General features: G+C 36.3%; 1 protein-coding gene and 1 long non-coding RNA gene across 2 annotated transcripts in view; both read left to right on the top strand.

The window, feature by feature from the left end:
• The window catches only part of SLC25A21 (solute carrier family 25 member 21), a 235,331-nt gene that overhangs the window by 24,815 nt on the left and 182,855 nt on the right, over window positions 1-27,661 (top strand). The window lies entirely within an intron of this gene.
• The window catches only part of LOC107205632, a 32,421-nt gene continuing 4,766 nt past the window's right edge, over window positions 7-27,661 (top strand). The window contains exon 1 of the long non-coding RNA XR_001522049.3: window positions 7-1,438. This is a non-coding gene — a long non-coding RNA (uncharacterized LOC107205632). The remainder of the gene's footprint in view (window positions 1,439-27,661) is intronic.

Here is a 27,661-nt window from a genome sequence, read left to right as displayed (position 1 = left end):
GAATAGAATAGAATAGAATAGAATAGAATAGAATAGAATAGAATAGAATAGAATAGAATAGAATAGAATAGAATAGAATAGAATAGAATAGAATAGGAGTAGAATGATCCTGTTTGACCAGAAAAATTATCTGTTACTTCACTTCTAGGTTTCTTCAGTTTCTAGGTACCACACAAAGTGAATTTCCATTCTTAACCAAGCAGGCATAGGTGTGCACCAACACAATGAAACACCAGCTAAACAGGAATAGTAAATTATTAAAAGTATATTTCTTCAAAATATTTGACTATTGAGAAGATGTAGTGTGTGGGTGTGAGAAGATCATTGGATTTAACACTTTTTTTTCACTTCAATGCCATTGTGAGAAAGGTGAGATAAGGTGAACTTCTCCATTGGGGCCCTATAGGTTTTGGAGAGGAAAAAATGACTGCTTTGAGTGTGTCCCTGTGTTATCTGGCTCTGCTACGTCTTGGGTCAACAGCTGGAAAAAAGCTTTAAAGATCCGTAGAAGACAGCAGTGTTGGATAAAATGTTAAGAGCATCCTTTCCTTTTGTGACTAGATGTTCTTCTCCTGTCAGAATTTAACTTATGTATTTTAGGAATTGCAGGGTAAGATATATGTGATTTTGTACATCTGGACAATGTGTTTAATACAGAGAATGCTAAGCTTTTGTCCACATAGTGTGAAAATAAAATGTACACTGTGGTTCATAGGAATCAGACTTACTGGTAGCAGGCTTTCAGAGCACAGAAAATGTTCTGCTGCAGCACAGCTTGAGGTTCTGCTTTGAGACACCATGGATAATTCTGCTTTTGGTTGGCCTGGCTTTTCTACCTTTGCAACATCAAATCTTTGCAAATGGGCAGTGAAATCATAACTTGAAAACTTAGTATGTTGTGCTGTCTTGTTTGTTAAGTTTTTTATCATTGTGTCTGCAAATTTTTATTTATTGGAAGGAAAATCAGACTACATAGTACTTTGTCCTCATAATAACGATGCCCTCATCTAATTCTAGGTAGTCAAGTATTTTCTCATATGAAGGTAAATAACCACTCTTTTATGCTTAATATTCTTGTAATAAAATGTGTCAATTTTATTTAAAATTAAAGAGAAGGACAAAGAAATCCTAATGTGTGTGCATTTTTTTAAGAATAAAAAGTATGCAATGCTGAATGGCTTTAACCAGTCCACAGCTGTACTAAATAATCAGTCTAAAGACAGTATATCCTGGGATGGTCTAACTCAAGGTAAATGTTAAGGATTTTATTTATTTATTTATTTATTCTAATTTTCTCAAGTTTAAAGAATTTCTGCTCTGTGCATAAGTGAAAGGAAGAGGATGACTCCTGGTTTCTTCACAGAAACAGTCTACTGAAGTTATCTGGACTACTTGACTACTTAAAACCATTATCTGGACTCATACCAGAGCATTACAGGTGATGTTCCAAGGAGTACATAATATATTTTGTTTGTGTAAGCAAGAGACTGCAGGACCTGGATACTTTACTGACCAAGGTTAATTTTGAGAAATGTAAATGAGAATCAGTTGCTGTGGGATTTTCAGTATCTAATAATTTACTTCATTTACAGTGCTCTTTATAGTTATTTCATGCTCCACAGTGTTTATTATAAAGCTAGCTTATATTTTTCCCATGAAGACTCTACACTGCTCAGAGAAAATATCTTTGAAAACACATGTTGTTACATAAGAGCCTGTTTGTGGGAACTTTGGGGAATTTGTGCTGACTTGCTTAATCATCCTCTGGAGAGCAACAACCCCTACTTCCTGTCTGCTTCTATTACTTGTTGCTGTGCCTTAAAAAGAGAGTGCAACCAGGAAGAAAACATTTCTAAACCAACAGAAAACACTTGAAAATATAAGAAAAAAAACAAACCAGCTATGTGAGAGCAGTTCAGTGTAAATAATAAACCAGCTCTTGAATGTTGCACATTTGATCTATATAACAGAATGGTAAAAATACCGTGTGCAGCTTTCTCTGGCTTTCAGCATAGCACAATGAAAGTCTGATGGCAGCTTGGAGGTAATTTGCACAGATGTGGATTAGTATTTATTTTATTTGTCTCTAAGGTAGTCATACTCACATATATACAGCTTTTTAAAAATTAGACCAGATTTGTAGCTGTTGAGAGAACACTTGAAACCAATATGAAATCAGTTTTCATGTGTGTTAGATGCTCTTCAGGTGCATATATGAAAAATACCTTTTTTAATGGATGAACCAAGAAAAAAAATAGGCCAACTGAAATATGCCACTCCATATTTAGGTAGCATACCCATATCCCATGTATTCATTCAATGATGTAGCAAAAAGAGCTGGTGGTTTATACCGTCTGAGACTGTCCTGTACAAAAAAACCCAAAACCAAAACAAAACAACCCCAAACCAACAAAACAAAACAAAAAAAAAAACCACCTAAGAAAATCCTTTTTTATAGCCAAGGGAAAACTACTGGCTTTTGTAGGGACATTGGGCTTGCTGTGTCTGTAATGTACCTCCAGTTCCTGCTGTAATGCCAAAGAAGTGTTCAGTGCTGCTCTGTCCTTTCAAATCTAGTTTCATGACCCTGTCTGTAGAGCAGAGTCATTCATGTTTTCTTGAAGTGGATTTTGCAAACAACCCGAGAAAGGTATAGGAACTAAGTACTGTCCTACTTTCCTGTAAGTTAGATGTCAGTTTTCATTAATGTCCATTTTCTTTGGGTTGATATATTTGATGAGATTGAGGTACTTCTTTTGGTGGTTAGCTGAAGAATTAATAAGAATGATTCACCTTAAACTAGACTTTAACCATCCTGTTCCTAATGACGTTGCTGAAGCATCTTTCTTGACATTGTCAGAATTTAGCCTTGTACTGAATCCTTAGTTCCCCCTGATTTGTGTGAGGTCACCTTTCAGATTTTTCTCTGGTACTTTTTGTCTTCTAGTGTGAAGAAATGCAGGTTTCTTCCTATATCTGAAACTAGCTTTCAAGCAGTCTAATCTGCAAACATGGATTTAAGTATTGTTTCTGTGCTGTGTGACTTGTAACTCTTTACTGCAGACATCAAGTTTTTCTGTCTTACTTAAAATCTTATTTTTTACTGTGAAGTATCAATTCATGTTCATGATGGCTGAAACAGGTTTTTAGTCCATCTGCTGTAAAACCTCTGTTCATTCTCTCTTGCTGAACATGAACTACATCACCACTTCTCTGGGTCAGTAAAGCCCGTAACTGTGAGAGATGGGCAGGAGCCATTGATTAGGTGTTCACTTTCAGGTCTCACCAATCTGTTTGCATAACACCTCTAGGATCAGACTTTCTGGTCAGCACTAATGTTTAAAATGCTTTTCGAGGTGGCTATTTGTCATAGTGCAAGATTCTTTCCTTCAGAAGCAAGAAGACACGGATGCTTGTGCTGTGTTCACTCAAAAAGTGTATCTTTGTTGCTGGCAAGAAATGCATCACCACAGAGGTGTTTGCGAACCTTTTGGCTCCAACCATAATAATATAATAATAATATAATACTCCATGCCTTGGAAGTTCTGTATCCAAGGGAAAAATGTATGTGCAAGCAGCAGTGAGGAAATCAGGAAGTTAGATTATCCTCCTTCCTCCTCTCACCTAAGGATGAAACAAAATTAAATTCAGACTACAGCTCTCTGTGTAAACAGGCAACCGTGCTGATACTGCTTGGTTTCATTACCTTCCTTGGAAGAAAGAGGGGGGAAAAAAAAGGCAAGCTATGACATGTACTACAAGTGTATCTTGCAAGACAAATTTAGAGTCAGAATGAAATAGCAAAGCAGAGAATGAGAGAAAATCAAAGGAGAAAGGATGGGAAATTCTTAATCTTTAATTAATTAAATTAAAAATTAAATTCTTATTGTATATTTTGCTGTTTTAAGGGAACCAGGGCAATAAGCAGGAATTTTCTTATAGATTGAAAAGAAGAACTACTTAAGAAATAATTTCTCAACACCGATTATTTCTGATTTCTGTGGAATTTCCAAATTATATTTGTTCTAAAAAATAGTGGGGGATATTCCCCAGTTTTGAAGTTCTTGCTGCAAAAGGCATATTCTTATATATGCACAAAATCTCAAATGCCTGTGAGAAAGTCCAGGCCAGTGTTTACTTCTTCCTTTTACCAGATAATGAGTATTTTAATGAACTGATGAAAAGGTCTTAGCTTTAGCACAAAAGCCTTTTAGTCAGGTATGGAATTTGGGGACAAATTTAGTTCCTTTTGCATTTTGGAGAAAGGAAAGGAAGCATATTTCATTATCATTTTGGCTTCCGAAGTAGCACATGGCTTCCTGTGTTCAGGAAGTATTCAGCTCTGGAAACCTTCCTGTTTTCCTTTAGTTTAGTGTTGTTCTTTTGTTTGTGGCATCTGTGGAGGAGTTTGTGTTAAAACCCAGGAGTGACAGCAACATTCCCCTCTATGGCCTTTTCAGAGCATCACCTTTGCAGTTTGATTTAAACTATTGTCATAGCTGACTGTGGCATAGCTGCTGCCTTCTCCAAGCTCACAGGAACACAGATTACAGAATGTGTAATTCTAAAAGAATACCCAAATGAAATCTGAGATTCAGGTTCTACCTAAGCAATAATTTTAAGTAGCTCCATTTCTAGGTGTAGGGTGCTAATTGAGTGGTATTGATATTATACTAAATGAACATGCATCATTGAAGTCTATTGTTGCATTGCTTTGTTTAAAATATGTAGTACTTTGCCAGCAGCAGCATGCTGATGGAAAACTGTCACAACAGCGATCAGTACAATCTGGGAGTTAAATTTGACTGAAACATATGTCTTCAATTTTAATAGCTCAACTTCCCAGATGCCCTAGAGGAGAATATTGCCTGAGAAGGAGCTTTTCATGTAAGAATAATTTGTGTTAAGTAGCTCAGTGATCTGTTTGTTAGGTTAGAGCTGACAGTTTGTTTATATTTCTAAAGGGGTATGATGAATGGGGGAGAAGTTGATGCTAATTAGCCTAAATTGTTCCTAAGAATGCAGAGCACTTTGCCAGTTTCATTGTTTCTGTTTCTTTGCACATTTTCAATAATTGAATAGAGCTCAAACCATTCATCATAATTTTAGGTAAGATGGAAATAAATGAATATAGCACGGGTTAGTCTGTGTGATGGAAGATGTCACTTTAGAGGTCAATTAGATAAGACATCAGACTAGGACTAATGTAGCATTTTCTAGTCTGTTTCTATGAATATAGCAATGTGAGACGTTTTAGATGAAAAAATAATTCTCTCTGACACAATACCAGTATTAAATACTTCTTCCAAAGCTTTTTTGTCTCATTAGCATAATGTTTTTATCTTAGCTCTCAGCTGTTACGTCTGACACTCCATATGACAAAACATGCTACTTTTGTGTTTACTGTATATCAGATAAAATAAATCTAAAAAGTCTGCTTTTGGGAGACCAAAGGTATTGGTCAGGTATGATATGCAGAAGGTGTTAGCAAAAGGAGATAAAATGTATCAGAGGCAATACAAATGTAACAGCAAAGAAGCTTTTATTATTGTTGGACTTCAGCATGCTGTACAACTCATTGTTTTTAGGTTTGGGGAACGTAAAATTCTGCTCAAATTTGAAACATCCTATTCATACACAAAACAATAATTTTATAAGAATATATATTTTGTATCAAACATTTTCTTGATAAATTGAAGTTAGATTTGGGGTATGGGGACTTGGAATGTTCTGTTTTCAGTCCTTATACAAGACCATTCTTTTTTAATTTATGCACATATAATACCACAGGAAGAGATGGTATAAATTTGTGGACTGTGGAGAATGAGTGAACATTTTTGAATCAGGATCTTTAAAAGGGGTGAAATTTGAGTATGATTAAGTTAGGAAAAAGGCTCGCTTACGGCGGAAGTCAGAGACTCTGTATACATTATAGGCATGTCATGGCTTTTAAAAAGTTATGTTAGACTTCTATACAAATTGCGAAGGAATTTGTATAACCCCAAACAAAATTCTGTGTGGCTCTGAATTCTTGCAAAAGTACAAAATAAAGTAAAAAGGAGTGAAATAATAATAGTAGTTAGTATTCCGGTCAGGAGTGAGTGTTGCTGTAGGGCAGGCTGCATGGGTGTTTTGTTGGTCACTAATTTTCTTGGAAGGAAATGATCCCATGGCTTATGCTATCCGCGTTTGTGCATATTTGCCCTATAATTGGCATTTATTAAGGGGACTTTTGGTTTGATGGATGACTGTCAGGGTATTGCCTGCTAGCTTTGATGCGGATTGCTTTTGCATGAGGTTTTTTTACATTAACTCATTAGAAACTCTGCTCTGCTTCAACATTCTCTTTATTTACCTTCTGAAAATGTGATACGTTTCAGCCCGAGTTTCAAGGGACTCAGTGTGGTTTTATTTGTGTACCAGTGTTTTCATTAGGACAGATGAAAAAGATACATAGCAGAAAAATACTTAATTTTCAACTGTGAATCTTAAAACTTATAAGAATATCACCTTAATTACTTATCTTTAAAATACTGAGCTGCTAGCAAAATATCTCTGCTTTATAGCATTGACTTCTGTGTTCCTAAATTTTTTTAAAGGGGGTAAAAAGGCAAGAAAAATCCAGTCCCATAAAAGCAGCAGGTATAGTAATATTTTCCCAGCAGGTTGATATTCCAAGAATGTTCAACAAATCCAGGATTGGTGTCTGAGAAGTATTAGTGGTTTCTTCAAGGCTGGATTGACTTGGTCTGTTCCTGTAATGTATCTGGGACATAGGACTGTTAATTAAATTAATTAGCTATAACGTGATTTATAAGGCAGTTATAATAAAACTATGGTTACCAGTGTATTTAATCGCATGGCTATGTTTTGATTTGATGTTTAGAGCAGCATACAAAAGGAATGGAAGTTGTGCATACTGACCCTGTCACTTTGAATGTCCCATTAATAAAATATTTTCTCTACAAGTAGCTGTGCAAAAGAGAACTACAGCTTCCTGCACTAAGCAATGCTTCTCAGAGCGTGAGGAAGTAATTGGAATGTTAGCAGGTTAAATTCTTCCTCTGGGTTCACATTGCAAGAAGAAAAGTTGATGGAAAACTTCCTACTTTTCTACATTTACATTGTTTACTGCCTTGATGTTTTAATAAGGCATTGCAGATCTTGTGCTTGGCACCCAAAAAAGAAAAAGGCAATTTTTAAAAAAAATTCCTGACTTACTTTCCTGTTTTCAGTTTATGCATGTGTAACACATTTCTTACAAGGCATAGTTAATGTGGAATAAAAATAATATTGAGTGTAATTCTATATAGTTTGGATCTGAAGATTTAAAGTAGGCTATTGAGAGAGTAACAAGGACATGAATCCATCTTTTCTGCAGTGCAAAATATTTGTGAAGGATCTGAAATTTATTTGCATTGATCCCAAAATGAAATGATGGATTTACTTGTTCCAAGTCCTGTACATTACTTGTGCATGTTTTTTCATGAATGGATTCTCTGGACCATATGACATGCTGAAGTCAAAGCATTTCTTCAGGGGTTTGCAAACACACAGCTCTTTGGCTTGTGCGTTCTAGTTGCTGTAATTAGCTGTAGCTGTCTGAAGTCAGGGACTTTTCTGTTAATTACAACTAATTTTGACCTTTTATGTCACGAGGAACTAATTTCTATTTCTGACAGTAAGACTTCAATGAATATAATAAAGAATCTATTAACCAAATACAATTTTATTCTTATGAATTTATAAATTAAAAGGCCTATTAACCTCACTTAACCAGAAAAAATTTCATTGGCAGCATTTGAAAAGTTCAGCTCTCTTATTTATTTTTCATGGCTTGATATAGTACCCACAAGATATCAATGCCAGACAAAAATTAAACTGACCAAGTATTTTGTTTATTTAATTTTAAGAAATTAATTCTGTCTTTTACTCTTGTGTAGCAGGGGGTAGGGAATAGGGAGCAACAGATTTATTCATGATTTAAGCTTTTAAGTTTAGCCTGAGAGAAGCCCCAAACACAGACCCGAGTGTGAATTACTAATGTTTCTGTGGTTGTGATACCAGTATAAGAGAAGCAAAGCTTATAGGAATATCAAACACAAGCAGGGGAAACAATCAGTTGCTTATTCCATGATTGTTCTGAGTGAAAACTCAGCTTTGATTTTTACCAACAAAGAATTTGAGTTACACAAAATCAAGAAGTTATTGCTATTCAGGGAATTTTGTTTTTACTGAAAGGATGATCAGGTGATTAACTCTTGAACTAAACCAGCCACAAGTAGTTGGTGACAGTAGTGATCAGACATCTTCTTTCTTATACACATTGAACAAACAAATAATGGAGACTACATAGTTTGTTCACATTCATTTACATGGCTTATTTGACTATATAGAGGCTTCTCTAATAAGAAATGGAGAGGACTGCAAGTTGGACTTTGTCTTCTCTTGCTAGTTAAGTTGCTCTTCTGTTCTCTTTTACTACGTACAGACAGTTAGAATGGGACATTGGGTACAAGTGGGAGAGAAAGAAAGATTCTACTGTAAAGCATTTTTTAAGGTCAGTCACAAAGATCTTGGGGTTTTTAAAAGGTATATTCCACAAATTGTCTGGTAGAGAAGTTTCTTATGGTTGATCATTCTACCCTTTAATGAAGTCAAAGTTTTTTCAAAGCTGAGTTAAACTGTGCTCTACATCTTTCTCTTGCCCACCATCTCTTAGCTCCAACTTCTGTCTACACAGTTCTGCTGGGTGCAAAATTTTCTTCAGCTCCCACCTTTTTCACTCTTCTCTGCATGGACCAGAGCAGAGAGTGATTCATGTGGGCAGGTGATGAAAAATGGATCTGTGCTTCTGGCAGTGAGCAGCTGAGGTTGTGATTCAGGAATCTTTAATGGCAGTTCCAGTTGCCATGCCCCACAGAAATGCATGGCACAAGGAGGCCTCATCTTTGAAGCATTAATAGTTTTGAGCTGTGCCCATTAGTTTTACTTAAGCTTAGAACGTGATAATTTATGAACATGAAACCCCAAGCTATCTCCATTCCTTAAGCCTTTTGAGTTATATTACTGCCTTTGAAAGCCCACACCTGTAATTTATTTGAGAAACAAGAAGGCTGATTAATACTATCAAAGGGGGGTGAGTTTTTAAAGGTCACTACTGTCTTGGCTAAGTAGTATGCTGTGTGTTGTTAGCTAAACCTGGGGAATCACTGCTGTTCCTGGAAACACTTATGGGATAGAAAGTGGAAATACGGAGATAAAATGCCTGTTTCAATTAATGAGCTGTTTTCTCTGCTTTATTGAGTATTTTGACACCTTGAAAAAGATAGCAAAGGACATTTTTATAGTTACATGAAGATAAAAATCCCCTGTGTAACCACAGCTTAGAGAACCAAAGTCTGTGGATAGGTGGGCAATAGAAAATCTTAAAACATCACATAGAGAGGATGCAGAGAAACAAACTTCATCTTTTCATGGAGCCTGTATACCAAACTCTGGATTCTAGCATGTATTGTTCAGATGTCTTGGACAGAAAGTATGAAACATTTCTAAGAATCTAAGTGTTTAATTTCCTTTTCCATATATTCCTTTACAGAGGTCAGAGATTCTCCTGACAGTCACTTAAGGTAACAGTACCCTCTGAAATGCTTCTTGAGGATTTGACTGTAAACTGCTATGGTGGTCTAGGTCTCAAATCATTGTGATCCTATATCAGGGATTTTCTCTTTAAAGTTTTTCATGGTCAGGTAAATTGCTATAATGGTAATTTGGTAAACCATGCACCTAAAAAATTAAACCTACCCATTGGTACATACATGTGTGAAAATTCTGCCTAGAACTTTGCACAAATGCTGCTAAATCAACTACTGTTTGGCAATAATTAAGAAAATACTTGTAAAATAAAACTGGAAAACATTTTTTACCAAAAGTCTGTTTAAATATGGTCTAAATATGTCATAGATTTGGTTGAGATGAAAGGAATCCAGTGTAAGTAAACCTTTAAATACTGTGTGAAAAAGAGAACTTGGGATGCAGATTTGAAATTGATATAAAATCAGTTAGTATACATTAATTCAGTCTGAGATGGTTTGATCTGTCTAATTCCACCTCCACTGTGAGGAAATATGCTACAGTCTACATTTCTTCATGTACCATGCTGCCACTGGCAAACCCCATGGCTGTTCCAAATGTAGGTATGAAAAAATAATGGGTTTAAGAGGAAAATTATAATTAAAACTGAGCCTCTATTCTTATGGAATGAGAAAAGAAGAACTGTGAAGTTTGGCTGTTTACCATCAGAGCAAACATGATTTTGTTGTTTGGTTGGGTTTTTTTTGCACTGGTTTTGCTTATCAGGCACACAGAAGCAATGTTTAAGCTAGTAGACCTGGAAGCATTTCCAGCCCCAAGGGTCTGGGCATATCCAAGGCTGACCTTATCTCATGCTGCAGCAAAACTCAAGCAACAAACTAAGCCTTCTGCCTCACCCTGCGCCCACATATCCCAACACTGAGCTGAGACCCAGATTTCCACCAGCTCCTTTCTCCTGTCACCCCAGGTGCTGTTGATTGATGGGAGGGAAACCTGATTATGAGGCCAGATGGGAGCCAGACCATACAATAGTTGCTCAGCCTAATCCTGGTGATCAGGAAGCCAAGGTACACAGTGACGTAAATGGTCTGCATTAGGAACCTAGCTTGTTAAGCTAGGTGAAGCCAAGGAGTATCTCATGAGCAGGAGTTGCTTGTCTACTTCTCAGCAGGTAGAGGAAGTTATTTATGATGTTGCTGTGTATTAATCAAATAGTATATGATAGCATGCTTAAAGGCTTTGGCTATCGCTTCTCGCTGAATCCCCAACAGCTTTAATTTTACATAGTGAAGGAGAATAAATAAAGCTATATACAATAGTGCATCTTCAAACAGTCATGGTAAGCCATTAAAAGTGATTAAGATGCATTTGTTACATCTTCTTGGCTAGATTAACACTTTTCCTATCTAAAAAAATGGATATACAAGGGAGAAGCCCTTTGCTTGTTGAAGGTTCTAGTCACTCCCACAAGCAAAGCTATTGAAAAGAACTGCATGTATTGCAAATAGTGCTTTCTGCAATTTATTCCTAGCTGAGAGACAATAGTATAAATGAACAGCATGATATCTGGTTAAAGAGAGTTAGTTACATTTGTATATTGGGAAATTATAAAGATGTAGGAGTTCTAGTCTTTTGAGGAAGGGTAACTTCTATCAGGTGTCTAATGTGCACATTAAAGATGCATATTAAGGTATTCTAACTATTATTTGCTGTAGTAAAAAGGCTGCAGAGATGATCATATGACTGAATTTTCTTAAGCAAAAAATGGAAAATTGTGTGGGATAAAAAAAAATTATGTGAACACTTTCAAATTTGAGACCAGACAAAAGAAAAGCTACCCATTTGAAATCTGGAGAACTTTACAATGCTTCGAGTAAGTAAAAGCAGATGTTGTAAAGTTTAGAAAATCAAGACGTTATTTTCCTGTTTCCACTGAATATTTCTAAACACATTATAAATAAGCTTTGAAGTAGTATGAAATACTGTGTTTGTTTTGCTGATAGCATCTTTTCATAAAAAAAAAAATTATCAGTGCTTGTTTAAGTTATGGACTAAATGATATCTATGTGGGTAAACAACTGGCTGTATCTCTTGCAAATACTACTCTGAACTACTTGGTGTGTCTGAGCCCTTCAAAAGCCTATCTGATTGATCTTCAGAGTTTAATTTTAAACAGATTAAATATTGCCTGTTTACAGAATGCAAAAATTAGAGTAATCTTTTGCAAGTTCTTCAAAAGAATATGATTTTCTTTTGTTGCTGTAAAAAGTCGTTTTAAATCAAGAAATTGTTCTAAAACACTTAATGAAGTCAGTGAAACAGTTTTGGGTGTCTGGCTCATTGTTTACTTACAGTAAATCTTCATAGGCTTTAATAAGCAAATAAATCAATCTATATTTGTGTTTGTGAAGACACTCATTGAAGATACTGTGCATTAAATCTTTTATGTGATTCTATTAAGAGGAGACCACTGAGCAACAGACTGGTGGAAGTTTTGCCAGGTAGATAAAATGAAGTGTTTCCAAGTAGCAATCTTGTGCTTGGGAATATGTGTATCAAAACATGGGGATTAAAGGGAGGCTTAATTGAATTACATGCAATTAGTAGCCAGTCTTGATTTTAAAAACAGCCCTGTGTGACAATATTGTTGTTCCTCGGTTAGTGAGTCTTGAGAAGACTGGATGTTGAGAATGACAAAAGAATTAAGCAGTCTTGATGTCTGTCACCCTGTGTTATCACACTCTACACCAAATGAATTTCCATTTTACAGCTCTAAGTTCCTGAGCCTGAGAGGGGAAGAAGAAGGAATTTTAGATAATTTTTGTAATTCTAGTGCAACTTTTGTGCAGGTAAATCTAGTGCAGTTTAAGCAGGCAGGTACACAAATTACAGCAAGTACTGGTTTTGAGTGGCTAATTATGTGAGAAATACATTGACTTAAACATCTTTATTTATCTGCTTGATTAGACTACACTGTCAGAAACTGTAATCATCTTATCATACAGATTTTTGGATCTGAGATTTGAATATACCTAATGAAATTAAGCAGTTTTAGCCTTTGAAAAATTTTCATGCATGCAGATTCCTTTGCATTCCTAGACGGCAAAGGAGGAAGCATCCATGTGGTATTCCAAGATCATATATAAAGATGCAAATAGCATGTGCAACACACAAGCAAATACATCTCAGGTTATTTTAGATGGCCATATTTGTGTTAGTTGTTCTGGACTCTCTCAATAGCCCTTAGGAGTCCTTAGGTGTAATCGTGTCTCAGTAAGATACTTGTCATCTGACCTGCTTTAGCAGCCTTTCTTAGAGTGAGTCACACCATGCAAAAATGTGCTTCTTTCTCTGACTGTAAAGTGAGTCTGTTCAGTTGATTCACAGACATCTGTGTTATTTCAGAGGAACTTCCTTACATGAACCTGCAGTTTGAATAATGTTTCCTCTATGTATTGCCTACTTTGTAAAATTCCTCTGTTTTTTTGAGGACAATACTGTGTTTTTATCACAGAAAACAGGTAAATGAAGCCGTAAAAATGTACACTGACAGCTCAATGGAATAATGGAAGGAAATTTTGGTGACCACAACAGTGAAGTAAAGCCACTTGGCCTAAAGATGAGACACAGGTCTGCAGTGGTGCGTCTTGTCTGGATTAAGGCTCTGTCTGGACCAAAGCTGTCTCAGACCCAAAACAGTTTGGAGTTCATGTAGTCCTAGTTCTATTAAACAGCTCACAGATGGGTGACTATTGACTAATATTAGTATTGCTTCATGCATGAGGCACAATACACAATTGCTGCATCAGTGAGAATGCAGTGAAGGAAATACCAAGAAAGGGAAAATTTATATTTTCTTTCCTTTCCATTCATGTAATTGTCCCATCAGTATTCTCAGAAGTTGTATGTGTTTGAAGTCTGCATCTCAGGGCAGTTGTGTTCTGTGTGCAAACTGCATTTTACTTCCTTTAATTTTTGTTATTTCAATTACGTACTCTGAAGCCAGCTATTCACCAACCTGCATGCAGCAGCAGGACCTTACAATCAAATCATCTCCTGTCATTACTGATGTATTTCTATTTCTGTTGACCTCTGTGGTAAAACAGCCTTACTGACATTTCAGGTAGGGTAAACTGTGGGAAATCACTTTCATTTAATAGAATTGTAAATCCCTTTGTTCTGTCTTTTCCATGTCTGTAGACTATTTGGCACTAGGAGCCTGAATTTGTTGTGTTGGGTTTGTGGTTTATTTTTGGTTGGTGGTGTTAGTGGTTTGGGGATTTTGGGCAGGGGGCAGGGGGAGCTAAGTGGAGTTTTGGCTTATGGTTTGTTTGTTTGTATTTTTTTCTGTACTTTGTAGATGAATAATGAAAATAGTACAAGTTCCCGAGCTGGTTGAGGACTTGAATGAAGCTCAGCTATCACATATGCCAACTTTCAGCCATCAAAAGGTTTTAATTTGGCCTTCTGAGAAATTAAATTTTGGCTTTATAGCCATAAAAATTAAAAAAGTTTGAGAGGAAAAGAGGGTTCAAAATATTTATGAAAACCACATACTACTAGGAAAATCTTCATCATTGTATTTAAAATTATTTTTTGAAAGTGGAAAAGTTGTAAAAGCGTTTTGTTTTAATTTTTTAATGAGTAAATTCTATTAGCATTCTTTGTCTCTTCTTGCATGAATTAGTTCATTGCATTATTTACTCTTGTTTTCAGAAAAGAAGCTCAGAATTCACTTTTATGTGAGCCACCTATTTTTCTCATTTGTTAAAGAGTCCATTTCTCACCTTTAATCTTCTTAAAGAAATGTGAGTTCATGGTTATTAATGGTTTTACATGACGTAGTATGGATGTACGGTTATTGCACAATGGCTCATTTCAATAAAGTTGCTAAAGTATTTGGGGCTAAGAGTGATTTTGCTGTGTTCAGGAGATAGGCTTCTTGAAGTACAGGAGTGACTAATCAGCCCAGATTCTGTACTCTTCAATTGCAGAAGCAGGGCACAGTAGAAAATGTTACTTTTTTTAATAAAATACAATATCATGTGTGTATCACATATATTAATGTTTGCTCAGAAGATATAATAAGCAAAGATATCACGTACAATTCATACAGGTTCATAGAGGACATAGAGAATTTCTTTTTGATGCAATGTTTCTTCACACTGCACCATGTCCTTCAGCAGGCCACACCATAAAACAATGTGATGCATTCATTTTTCTCTGCAAGCAGACCTGCTGCTCAGCCCTTATCCTGAAAGCATTTACCTGTCATTCTGGACTGTTCTGGCATTACACTCCCATGTATCATATTACATTCAGCTCTTGCCTTAAAGCATGTTTCTTGAAAAGCTTCCCTTATGGAAGGTTCTGCTATGACTTTTGAAATGCAAAGGGCTCTACTGAAAGTATGAACTGCATCTCGACACTGTGATGTGGTTTTCATTACCAAAAATCTGGTCCTCACTAAGTGATAGGGTAAATTGATTAAAAATATATAATAACTACCCATGTTCTTTCTTTGACTCGTAACACACAAAGATGAATTGCTGCTCCTGGCTTAGAACCTCTCTGCTTTCTGTATTTTTTCATCTAACATGTTCTGTATTTTTTTATGTTCCTTTATGTTCTTTAATTTCTTATTTTATCTTCCTCAAGCTTGAATATTATATTGGTGTGTCCTGTCTTGCCATAAGTTTACAAACTGTTTTTTGATGTGATAGAAAGGGGTTTTGTTTGTTGTAGTGACATTATGCTGTTTTGGCACACACTGTTTGAGCTGCTAGAAGAGTATTATTTAAGGAAGATGGAAAGTGGAAATTTTGAAGACATTGAAGTCTTAATGGACAACAGGACAAGCAAAGTGATAGATATGTGAGGAGAAAGATGTGTCAAAAATAAAAATAGGGGTTTGTTTTAAAGTCTGGGGGTTAATTTTTTTCTCAAAAAAGGCAAAGATAATTTAATTTGGGTACATTCCAGTGATCATTCCAGTGATTCCAGAAGCAAATGGAAATAATTCACAGCTTGACTGTTAACAGGGCTTTTTGTTTGTTTATTGAACACTTCCATGGGTGGTGACCACTAGCTTTCCTGGGCAAACACCCTTTCAGTGAAAAAAAATTCCTAATATTTAATCTAAACCTCCTTTGGTGCAACTTGAGGCCATTTCTTCTTGTCCTAATGCTTGTTACTTGGGAGAAGAGATTATCCTCCCTCCCCCTGCCCCCAGCTACACCCTCCTTTCAGGTAGCTGTAGAGACTGATAAGCCTGAGCCTGGTTTTCTCCAAGGTGAACAACGCCAGCTCCCTCAGCCATTCCTCAAAAGACTTGTGCTTCAGAGCCTTCATTCATTTCATTGCCCTTCTCTGGACAAGTTCCAGATGTCCTTCTTGTAGTGAGGAGCCCAAAACTGAACACAAGGTTTGATGTGGGATCTCACTGGTGTTGAGTAGAAGGGTAAACTCATAATCTGAAGCTGTGAATGAAAAATTACAGAGTGCACACTCATCTGGGTAGGTAATCTGTGTTAACAAGAAAAACCTCAAACCAGCACACAATAGAATGGTCCCTGGGTTTGCCCCAGTCTGCTTGGCAAGTTTAGGGGAAGATTGTTTGGTTCATGCTGAGTGGTGTGTGGAAGAAATAACACAATTCTTAGGAAGTTCAAGAACAAAATTTTATTTGCAAACTTTGGAGCAATAAGATATAATAAGGTACCTGGTAAATTTGGAAACAATGTCCAGACAAAATAAGGCATTTCACGAACTTTAACTTAACAAGCTTTAACCCATCCACACAAAGGTGCTTGGAAAACTTGCTTAGCCAACTTTGACCTGTCCAGATACAACAAGGCACTTACTAAAGAAGCATTCACTGACATTTTTCAGCCTGGTTTGCATATATTTTGAGAAGAAGTTAGGAGAAGAAATAGAGAAAGAGAGAGAAAATGGATAAGAGTAGAAAGATATTTCAGCAGCAAGACTCAATTTTGATGTCCACTGGCTGATGGTCACAGTCTGCATCCATCAGGGGTGGAGGAAGCCCACAAAACACAAAGTTCAATGGGTTAATCTATGCTTTGGATAGGTGTAAACACCCTGATAGCTCCCGTGGGGGTGAGTTTTACCTTGTCTGAAGCAGCACACTGTGGATCTGTTTGTGACACAGTGGATCATGTGCAGTCATCTGGTGGAAGGCCCCAGAAATGAGTCTGGGAGTGCTTCAGGGAGTCTTTGGTGGTTTATGACACTTTTTCAGACATGTCAGCTGCCTTGAGTAGTTGAGCCAGTGACACCCCTTCAGAAGGTATGAGCACCTTCAGGCCCACTCATGAATGTCCCAGTACTTCTGTGGAGGGAGTCCTTATACCTGCGCCACTTGTGTAAGGGAGGACATTGGTAGGATAAAAATGCACTATCCTACCTCACAGGATCTGCTTCTTATTGGCCTCTTCCCTAACCTGGCTCAAACCCCAGCTTTCTGCTAAACAAAGGTTGATTTGTTGTTACCATCCTCTGGTGCTTACCCCCTCTGCACCTGGGCTCTTACCCTGCACATTTTCAGCCAAGCACTGCTGCTTTTGCAAATGGCCAATTGTTTGAGCCATTAACCAGTAACATTTCAGTCTCCCCCAGTCCCCAAGAAAGGAAGCTCTTCAGCACAATAGCAATTTCAATGCTTCTGTGTATATGTACATTTTTCTTTCCATCTGCATCTTGGTGACCTTGCATCCTTAACTCCAGACTTCTATTTTCTCACAACAGTTACATTTATCACTATTCTTGAGATTATTTTTCTTCAAATTGTATGTACAACTGCATCATGAAATGGAGCCAGGAACACCCTGTCAATTATGGTGTCTATTTTAAATCCTAGCCCCGGTGGTAATAGCTCCTCCACCACTGTTGGTGGTGTGAAAAATCTCTTGCCTTTTATATTTTTGTCTACTTATTTATCTTCTTCATCTGCTTATTTACCAAACCTGTTGGACACTATATGCAGTCTATAAAAACTATTATGAACATCCTGCAATTAACATAATCAGTTTATAATGCTACTTAAGAAAGCCTAGCTTTACTATAGCAGAAAACTTTAAATTCCAGCTTTCTTCCCTTAAAATTTGAAGTGGCAAAAAGTTATCTCTGCAAGCAGGTGAAGTCATTCATTAAATGTGAGATACTTCTGGCAGGGGTAACTGATTCCCAACCCAAAGAACCCTTGGTTGAGGATGCACTTCTGGTAATTCCCAGATGTTCATATTAGCTGGACTTCAGCCAGTCTTCTGCTGAATTGGGCTAGAAGGAGATGGGGTGGGGGAGTTTCACCCACCTGCTTACCAGGGCTCCTCCTAATTGTGGAGCTGTATGTGCTATATGGTGCTGACAGGCTCTTCATCCATGGAAAGGGAAACTTCCAGTCTTGACACATTGGCATATAGATGCCATAGCATTTCATTCCAACTAAAAGAGCACCATATGGATTTATTTCTGTGTGGGTGCCAAATGGTGTTAGGGCTGTAACATTGTCAACTAATTAAGGTTTTCGAGGAAGAGACGGACTTCAGCACTTCTTAGACAGTTCTAATAAATTTTATTTAATTTGTTCAGTTTTTCAGCAAGTTATTTTATTTGGGGATGCATATTTCTGGCTATGAATTGTATGATGGAACTGATACTGTAATCCATACACACACACACACACACACACACACACACATATATAGCTATATATGATATGGAAAAGAGGACCAAGAAACTATACCTGTCATATAGAAGATAGCAATGTTATGTATATTCACTTTTGTTGCTGCAGTGGAATGACACTGATGCACTAATGAACCCAGTGTTCTCAGGTAGCTAATTTAATGACCAGGCATTGAGTCCCCTGATTTTATTCAGCTTGCCAGTTTTTTGGCTGGGGACATTGCGCATATTAAAGATACAGGCAATTCCATTTAAGTTGTTCTGGTAATCTTGTGGGGCCAAAAAAAAAAAATCTGTTTTCTGAGGAGATATGCAATATTTTGTACTAAAGATACGAGATGACTTTTTGAATGGAGATTTTTTTTGCTTTGGTATTTGGGATCACAAAGGAGAATACAACTGAGATAATGGCAAATCATTCAGCAGAGTAGGATGGTTTTGTCTGATCAAAAGTGATAGAAAGCTTTACCTAAAAAAACTGTGATGTAAGAACTGAGAACCTGTGAGGAGTCATAGAATCATATCTGAACTATTATATATATCTGAATATATATATATATATAATATATAATATATATCTGAACTATCTGACCAGACAAACGGGTCATATTATGACTCATGCTTAGTCTGAGATCTGACATTTGCCTAGCTTAGTTTGCCAGTTATTGAGGACTTTTTTTTTTTGGGCGGGGGCATAAAGGGGGAAAAGGAAGATGAGGACTAAAGGGTGCATGTGTCTGTGTTCATTTGGGGGTTTTTTTGTGGTCTGTGGTTTTGGAGGTTTTATTTAGTAGAATGCCTGCCCATATCCTTTCTACACATGCTGTAGAATTTTTTTGTAAAATCTAGGATTTCTTGGACCATTTATTTGTACCACATCCCTGTGTTGCTATGCATTTTCTCTCTAACTACACTGGCTAGAGGAACTATGTTCATTCTCAGTTGCCAAAGCTTTTATATATGCCACATGTGCAGTGGTGATACCAATATGACAAACTGCAGATTCATCTGATAAATTGTATTTACATCCACCTTTGACCACCTCACCTGCTTTCTGCCACTAATCTATCTCCACTGGGATTTCTTCCACATTCCAAACCTTGAAGCAGCTTTAAACATCTGCTAATTTAAAACTCAAAAAAAAAAAAAAAAAGAAGAAACAAAACAAAACAAAAAAAGAAATCAACCTGCCAAAGAAAAATTTCCTGCCTTTCTCCTAGCCAATGAATTACTCTCTGCCTTTAAAAAATATAATGGTCTATGTTAAAAAACCCCTGCACAACAGTCAGCTGTACCCCTGGCAAGACTGAGTAATTTAGTACTCTACAAACCTTCATGTTTTCAACAGTTTTGCCTTCAGTAAGATACACTGTCTGGGGCTGTCCTAAGATATCCAACTTTACACCTGGATGGTTTTATTTATAAAATTCTGTTGGAAGACAGTGAATTTCAGTTCAGATGTGCAAATTTAGCTGGTGTTCCTGCTGATGTTAATAGGAATAGTGTTGGGCTGCTGTGAACTTGAAAAGTCTTCAGTTGTATATACCTTTGCTGGATGTTCTGGCCTGTGGTTACCTTGTGTTGAAATTATATTGCTCTCCATTATTAATTAAAGGGTTTATGAGTATTCAGCCTGTGAAAGACTAAAATTTAATTTTAGCAGTACAGTGTATTGGCAATGCTTGTATTTAAGCTCCAGTGGCTCTACATTGTTAATTATGGATCTGTATTTAAACTTGACATTAAACATTTGTTTCAAAAGTACCCTCTGAAACAAGAAGTTAGTTGGCTTTTGAACAACTTTCTCTGCCCATGTCACAGGCCATTTAGTCTCTGTTAATGGCAGTTTCAGTCTTAAGGGGACCATGAAACAAGTGGCTTCACAAAGCAGTTTGATATTTGCAGCTGCATTTAAAAACAGATTTTATGAACTGCTTGGTTAATGCTACTGAGGAGAACAGCTAAACACAAGACTTCTAATATGGAAAAATTAGAGCACCAGTAAATATGTGGAACGGTTTGGGATAGCTGCCCGACATCTGTGGTATGAAGACTTGGCCAGGAAATAAGCTGCAACAGGCTGTGCTTTACAGTCTACAGTATTCTTGGCTCCATTATCTTATTCAACAATAAAAATTAATGTGCAATATAATGTTTGATAGTCACCATTATTGTGAAAATATGATCACATGTGGAAGTATTTCATAACCATTTGCAAACATCTCTTTGCTTTTAAAAATGTGCTTACGCACTGGTTTACAGTATTTCTTTTTGTCTAATAGGGAGTGTATTTTTAAATAATTACCTTCTCAAAACTGTTGACCCTACCATTTTTGCAGTGCACCCAACAGGAGGAAAATACTTTGATGTCCTGCATAAAGCTGTTAAACAGGCCCCTTGCCAGCTGAGTACATTCTTTTAAAAATTTAAATTTAAAAATCTAAAAAATTGTTGCAGATACTGAGATATAGAGAAGTAAACAAAAATTAGCCGCTTTAATTAATGGTAAAAATGCTCATTGCATATTTGCCAAAGAGTCACTAGAGGGAATACACATTTTTTCCACAATAAAATGTAGTTATTGTGAAAAAATGCCAGACCAATAAAATTAAAAGCTGATGTATTCTAATTGATTTGTGAGAGTACAGTGAGAAACTGTAGAAATTACTCATCATTGCTGCTAAATACGTCTAAAATTCATAATGGAGACTGCCAATAAATACCAGCAGTGTTTTTGAAAGGGGTATTTAAATTGGGCTTTTAGAATTAGTTTCCATATATGAAAATACAAACACTGTTGTGACAAGAACAAGACTCATCAATAAGAATTTTGTACATCAAATTTTTTTGTTGTTTGTGTTATAGTTGCACAAACCTTCTGTGTCATTTAAAACTTGTTTAAATGTAACAAATTTTGCTTAAGATGAATAGTCTTGCACAGGTGAATGTGACAAACACTGTGATTAATAAATCATTAAATATCTCTTCCCTTAAAAAGAAGAGGAGGAGAATATGGAGGGAGGGATTGGAAAAAAGGGAGAAGAAAAATAATATGAACTAATAATATGAACTAATATGCAGAGGAAGCACAAAATGAGGATCTTTGTTTTCCTTTCCTTTCACTTCTGCTGTTATAAGGTCATGTGGGATTTAAATATATTTTAAATCTATTTTTGTCAAGGATCAAGTTTTCCTAGTGGTAACATGATGGAGTAATTGGCATATGTAAGGTATCTTATCTTTCATTCTGTGAGTATGAAAACATGTATTTATCTTTTCAGTGTTTGTCAATGTGTTCTGTGTTTCTCTGAAATGGTTCTCTAATCCTTGCTCTGTTTCTTTCATTAAGTCAAAAAACATCTGGAAAATCAGCAAGGAAAAGGTGTTCTGAATAATTTTAAATTGTTAGGTATGTTATATAAATATATATGTATGCTAGCATATATATATATATATAAAATATAGACATATGATACACATATATACTGTCATCCCAAAGTTAGACATAAAAACAGCATACTACATCATACAGAGATGTGGCACTTTATAGCAGTGCGAGAATGGAATTTTTGAGTGTTTTGTTTCCCTATTTAGTGTAGCTTTTGGAAACAGAGCAGAAACTTCTGAAGCAACTTTCTAGAGATCAGTTGCTGGGATATTTTTTTTTTCCTTTAGATTTAATGTATTTCTGCTGTTCCTGGAAATCAGGGGAAGCACTTAGCTGTTTACTTAATCGTGCTTTTAACCAGCAGAAGCAAGGAAATTTCACGTTCTGCACTCTGCTGTCAGCTTTAAAAACACTATTTTAGGGTATCAAATTCACATCTGTGTTTCCATGGTGTATTAGGGTTACCAGTAGTGTAATATTAAAAGAAAAACAATGCCATCAAAACTATTTTGAAAAGAAGCAACTTTTAATATTGATGTTGCTGCAAATAGATTTCCTATTTGCTATTTCTTTAGTCATTGTGTGTTGAAGTAATTTCAGTCATTTGATAGAAGAATCCCTAAAATCTTCTGAGATTTATTTTCCCAGCTAATTTAATGGAAGTTGTCTGTAGATTATTGACCAGTTTGTCCATCTTGGTTCAGTATAACGTATTTGAGAATACTCAGTGCATCATCCTCAGAAGCATTGCATGTCTGGGACTGTGCACGTGTTTATCACAGTGTGATCTGTCGAATTTGGATCCTTTGCCTGTCAGCAGTCCTTCCCACAGGGTTTGCCCTGCACTCGCTGTGAAAGGGCTGGCACAGCTGTAGCTGAACCTGTGTGGTAAGTGTGTGCACACTCTTAGGAACCTTCCTAGCAAGATTAAAGAAACTACGGCTCCCTTCAGCTGCAGCTTGATGTTAAATGATACCAAAAAATGTAGATCATGGGAAACTCTATTCTATTGTGCATTTAGATGTAGCTTTTCCTGTATTTCTGTTGTTTTCTGTTTCTACTGTGAGAAATGGCTTTCTTAACATAGAGCTACCCCAACCTCAGTCTGGACACTCCCCACTACCACAAACAAAACAAAACAAAACAAAACAACCAAAAACAAAAAAAGGAGTGAAAGTGCAACAGGGCTAGCATGAAGTAGGAAAAAAGGAAATGTGAATGTAAGAGAAAGAAAACCTGATTTGTTTGAATTGTTTATTCATTTATTCATTTTGACTCAAATTAGAATTACATTTACCAAAATTGCATTCAGTTGTCACTTCCAAAATTGCACTTCTTTTCAAATTCTGTCAGTGTCTTGTGGAACAGAAAGCTGAAAAATATTTTGCTGATAAATGTTGATTTAAACTATTGGGATACAGTCAGTTTTAGAATAGAATTACTTCATTTAAATTATAATAATGTCTTGTAAAAATAATACACTTTTTGCTGTTTTCATACTAAGTTATGGCTATCTTTCTCAAGCAGCAAAGGCTGGATGATTTGACTTTTTTTTTTGCTTTGATCTCAAAGTTTAAATGCTGTAGTGCTAGGGTTAGAAATACTGTGCAACAATCTTTACACAAATCCTGTGTTTCATTACATGGAAACACAATATTCTGATTGTAGATTTTGGACAAGCTTGCATTTGCACATATAAATTCAGGGCCATAACTGCAGAGTCCTCCTTTATTAAGTCTGTTAATAAATATTTATGCATTTTAGCTTCATTCCACAGCACAGTGATTACTTTGCCTTGAATTTCAATAGGGGCTAATAGTACAAAAAAAAAAAGAAAAAAGAAAAAAAATTAAACTATTTCTTTTATATAACGTCTTGTGGCTTTGGAAGAAGGGAATGGGGATGTTTTAACAATAAAATGTGTGGCATTTCCTGTTGGTTGAAATTTTGGGTTGCTTACTAAGGTAATACTTAATGTTATCATTGGCAAGGCAAACTTCTATAGGAAAATATCAGTGTGAATTTTACTAGTGAGATGGGAGTACAGGCCATAAAAATTCTCAGTTTCCCTTTTAAAAACTTAATCCATTTGTCCAACAGGAATGAATACAGAAGGACTAGAGGTTTTGAACTTCCCTCACATCTGGGTATAGCAGTGTATTTTGACTCCAAGCACAATAAAACAATCGTACTTGCTGGTGGTATATGACATAATGACCCAAATATGTTTTTAAAAAATCATTTATTGCTGTACATAAACAGCTAAGTTAGCACAAGGGATGATAAAATAACATTGGTAATTCTTCCTTTAGCTGGGAACCATTGGTGGCCCATTAGGATTCCAGATGTAGCCATGTGTGCTTTTCCATTTGTTTTCCAATGTCTAGTGCTTGGGCCCTTGGTACCTTGGCTGTGGTTGTCAAGCGTGTTGGCTTTTCAGCTTGAGGTCTTCCTGGAGAAACACACTGGCCTACCTAATAGCTATAAAGCAGCTTATTGTCTTGGGCCTAGTTTGTTGGGACTAGCTGGAGTGAGGGCAGCTTCCTGTCAAAGGTCAAACACCAGCTTGACCGAGTTTTCTATGGTAAACACTTGTAACTGGACCTCAAAATCTGGATGTTAAATATAAAGAGCAAGATGTTTTAAAACATTATTTAGAAGACAGAAATCTGTGACAATTCATATCTATTAAGGCTATATTGGATTGCATTCAGGTATTCCAGTATTAATTATGTGGAAAATATTTTCTAATTTCTTTTGCAGTCAATTACTTAAAGTACTTTGAATGGAATAATGAAAGAGAAAAACATTACTAGAGGATGTAGAAATTATAAGGTCTCTTTGCCTAAAAGGTGAAATAAAACATTCACTGTTTTTTTTTTTTCAATAAGTTGGGATTCACAGCAGTCTTCAGCTATGGATAGTCTTGTGATGTTGATTTAAGAAATAACAATTACCACATCAAACTCACAGTAGGCAAAGGCAGGATAAGGGCAGATCTGCTCTTAAATTAGTGTGTTGGTAGTTGTTTATATAGATCCAGACTGTCAAAACTGTTGACTTGCTTAGTCCAGCTGAATTTTCTGGGGCTATTTATATGAGTAACTCTCACCTAGAAGTGACTGTTTATCAGTCTGCCCCTGAATTCAGTGAGACTATTTGAAGGAGAATTATTCACTGTCATTACAGCCTACAATAATGTCACTGACTCTGTTGAAATAGAAGTTCAGTGGTCATGTAAAAACTTATATTGTGAAAAATGTTGATTTAAAAAAATAAATTCTGAGTGCTCTATTACATATATATATATATATATATATATATGTCTTTGAATAGAACTGAGTCCAAAACAAGACAGCATGACCATTCTGGAACTGTGTGAATATATATGTGTGCCATATCCTTGTTTTCATAGGTGCATGTATTTTATAATCATCTACCAGTATAAAATAAATTGACTTTTTTTTTTTTTTTCTTTTTTTTTTTTTTCTTATGAGGCTGGAGAACATCACAGAGCTCTAAGGTACTTTGTATCAGATGTACTAACTGTGCTTACCTGGAATTAAGAATATTTTGATTTTCTGAGCTTCAAATCCAAGGATTTTAAATGCCCATGGGGGAATTTCTGAAATGTGAACAGATTTATATGCAAGCTAGGCTTAAATTTTCCATTGCAATTAAATCAAACCACCTACATCCATAATAAATGTAGGTGTCCAGCCCCACTAGTAAGCAGAGTAACACAAAACCAGGATCCATCATTCAAGATGCAAAGCACAAAATCATTACCAGGGATCAGCTGGATCCATGTGTCTGAGGAAATGCTGGTGGCAACCTATTTATTTCCTGCTTATGTTATTTTGAAAACCTAACAGTGGAAATATTGTGCTTCTGGTGAGAAACTGGTATGAGTAGTCAGATGAATCACGAGGAGTAGTTGTATGACTGATGTCTTTTGAAGGTTAGTTTGAGAGGGTTCAGACCCAAATTAGCCACAGCCTATTCTCTAAATATGAGGCTGTGGGCTAGATGGGATGGGAACCCCCCTATCCCCTGGTAAAGCTTCTTATGCAGCAAAGGCTGCAGAATTTCTGAGGTCACAGCAAGAAGATGGTTGCTGGTGAGTTTTTAGGACCATCACTTGCAACAGGAAATGTTTTTGGTGGTTTTTTTCCTCTCTTGCTATCAAAATTATTCTCAGAACAGAAAATAGCCTTGCTGACTTTTAAAAAAAGTATGTGAATTAGTACTTAAAAATGAAAATTGAACTGAAAATGCATGGGCTGGAGGGAACATGGGTGAAGGGAAAAGAGGGTGTAGAGAACGAGCAATGAAGTGGAAAGCCCAAGAGAATGAGACTAGCCTCATCTTGTGGCACAGCCATGCTACTAATCAAGAGCAATAATCAAGTGTTCTTTTGAGCAGAATTGGGTGAAGTTCCTGCTTTTATACCTCACCAGTACTTCTATTTTCTTCCCTGAGCTCTGTTTTCATTAATTATCAGGTTGTTTAATTGTGTACCCATATACCATTTTATATTCCAAGTACTATGTCAAAAGAGGGTTAACTTTCAAATGGCAAGACTCAGAAGTTTATGATGTCATTTATAAGAGTACAGAATTCAAAGTACAATGAGAAATACCTACTTTAACATATAATGGTAACAAAGTGTATGGGCATGTGTGGCTCTTTATTTGTACCATAAAATAATAATATAATTTAATGATAATAATAATAATGTAGATTCCTGTAGTGGAGTGTATAGCGTCCTTTTGTACAGTGAAAGTTTTTACTTTTATCTGCTTGGAGAATACTAAGAATAAAATTGTAATCAATATGGAAATCTTCCTAAAGAAATTCTTCTGTCTTACATAATAATGTGAGCTGTGGTGCAGTCTCACTCATTCTGCAGCTGGATCACTGTAATAGTTTCTTTGGTCATTTCTACTCTAGCATTATGTTGCTAGATACCTTTGGAACAGAACAAATTCTTTGGCATGTAAAAGACTGGAAATTGGTTAAATCCCAAGCCTTTGGCTTTGTGAATTAGAAGTCCTGTAGCTATCTGTAGAACGTTTTTTGTGAAGCCATGGAGGCTGCTGGGTCAGCAGATGTCTTTGAGGATAATTCCAAACAAGTCCTTGTCAAGGTAGGCTACTGACATCTGCCTGGTTAATGACTTCTGCTCTTTCTATTACATGCATTGTAATATCCAGCGGCCAGTCTACAGATACAAGTGTTGCATTTTGAACTGCTTCTCATAGGATATGAAGACATTAAATCATTTAGGGAATCCAAGGTTAAGGAAAGCATTTGTTTTCTTTTTTTGGCATTTGCACTCTTTGGCCATCAAAGAAAAACACAACAGGCCAGCAGTACTTTGAGGATTCGCATCACCCTTGACCTATTCTGGGCTTAGTTGGAGCCAGCTGCTGTACAGCTGGGCAGGGACTTGCAGCGTGTGTAAGGACACTTGTGTACTGTCACTGCCAATAGCCATGTACTGAGATACTGACAACAGTGTGAAGATTTTTAGTAAATTAGCCCAAGATTGTACCCCTTTTTAAATTGTTTTCTGTAGATGTCAAAGATTCAGAACAGGTCTTTCTAACTCTGGTTAAAAAGAGTTAGAAAGACTGGTGAGGAGTTCTAAAGAGCTCACCTCTTCTCTGGGTTGTATTACAAAAACAAGCTTTGGAAACATTGTAGTGCTGGACACTGTTCCAGATGTGTGGTGAAGAGGGGGGAAGTCCGCAGTGTGAACAACAAAATGGCAGAGAAATTAAATATTAGATTCTGTTCATTGTTACAGATTGTCCTCTATTTTAATTGTGTCTGTCTTTAGCATAGCACAAGACAGAAGTTTGCAATGCATACAAAATATTAACCAATAGAAGTGACTGCTGGATCTTGTAGTCACTGTTTAAGAATTTGTCATTTGAAGTTTCAGAGTACATATTGTAAGACTAATTG

This window comes from Parus major, chromosome 5 (genome assembly GCF_001522545.3).
Source record: "Parus major isolate Abel chromosome 5, Parus_major1.1, whole genome shotgun sequence".
Taxonomy (NCBI): domain Eukaryota; kingdom Metazoa; phylum Chordata; class Aves; order Passeriformes; family Paridae; genus Parus; species Parus major.
The sequence above is the reverse complement of the archived record's forward strand: the minus strand, read 5'-3'. Positions and strand labels throughout refer to the sequence as shown.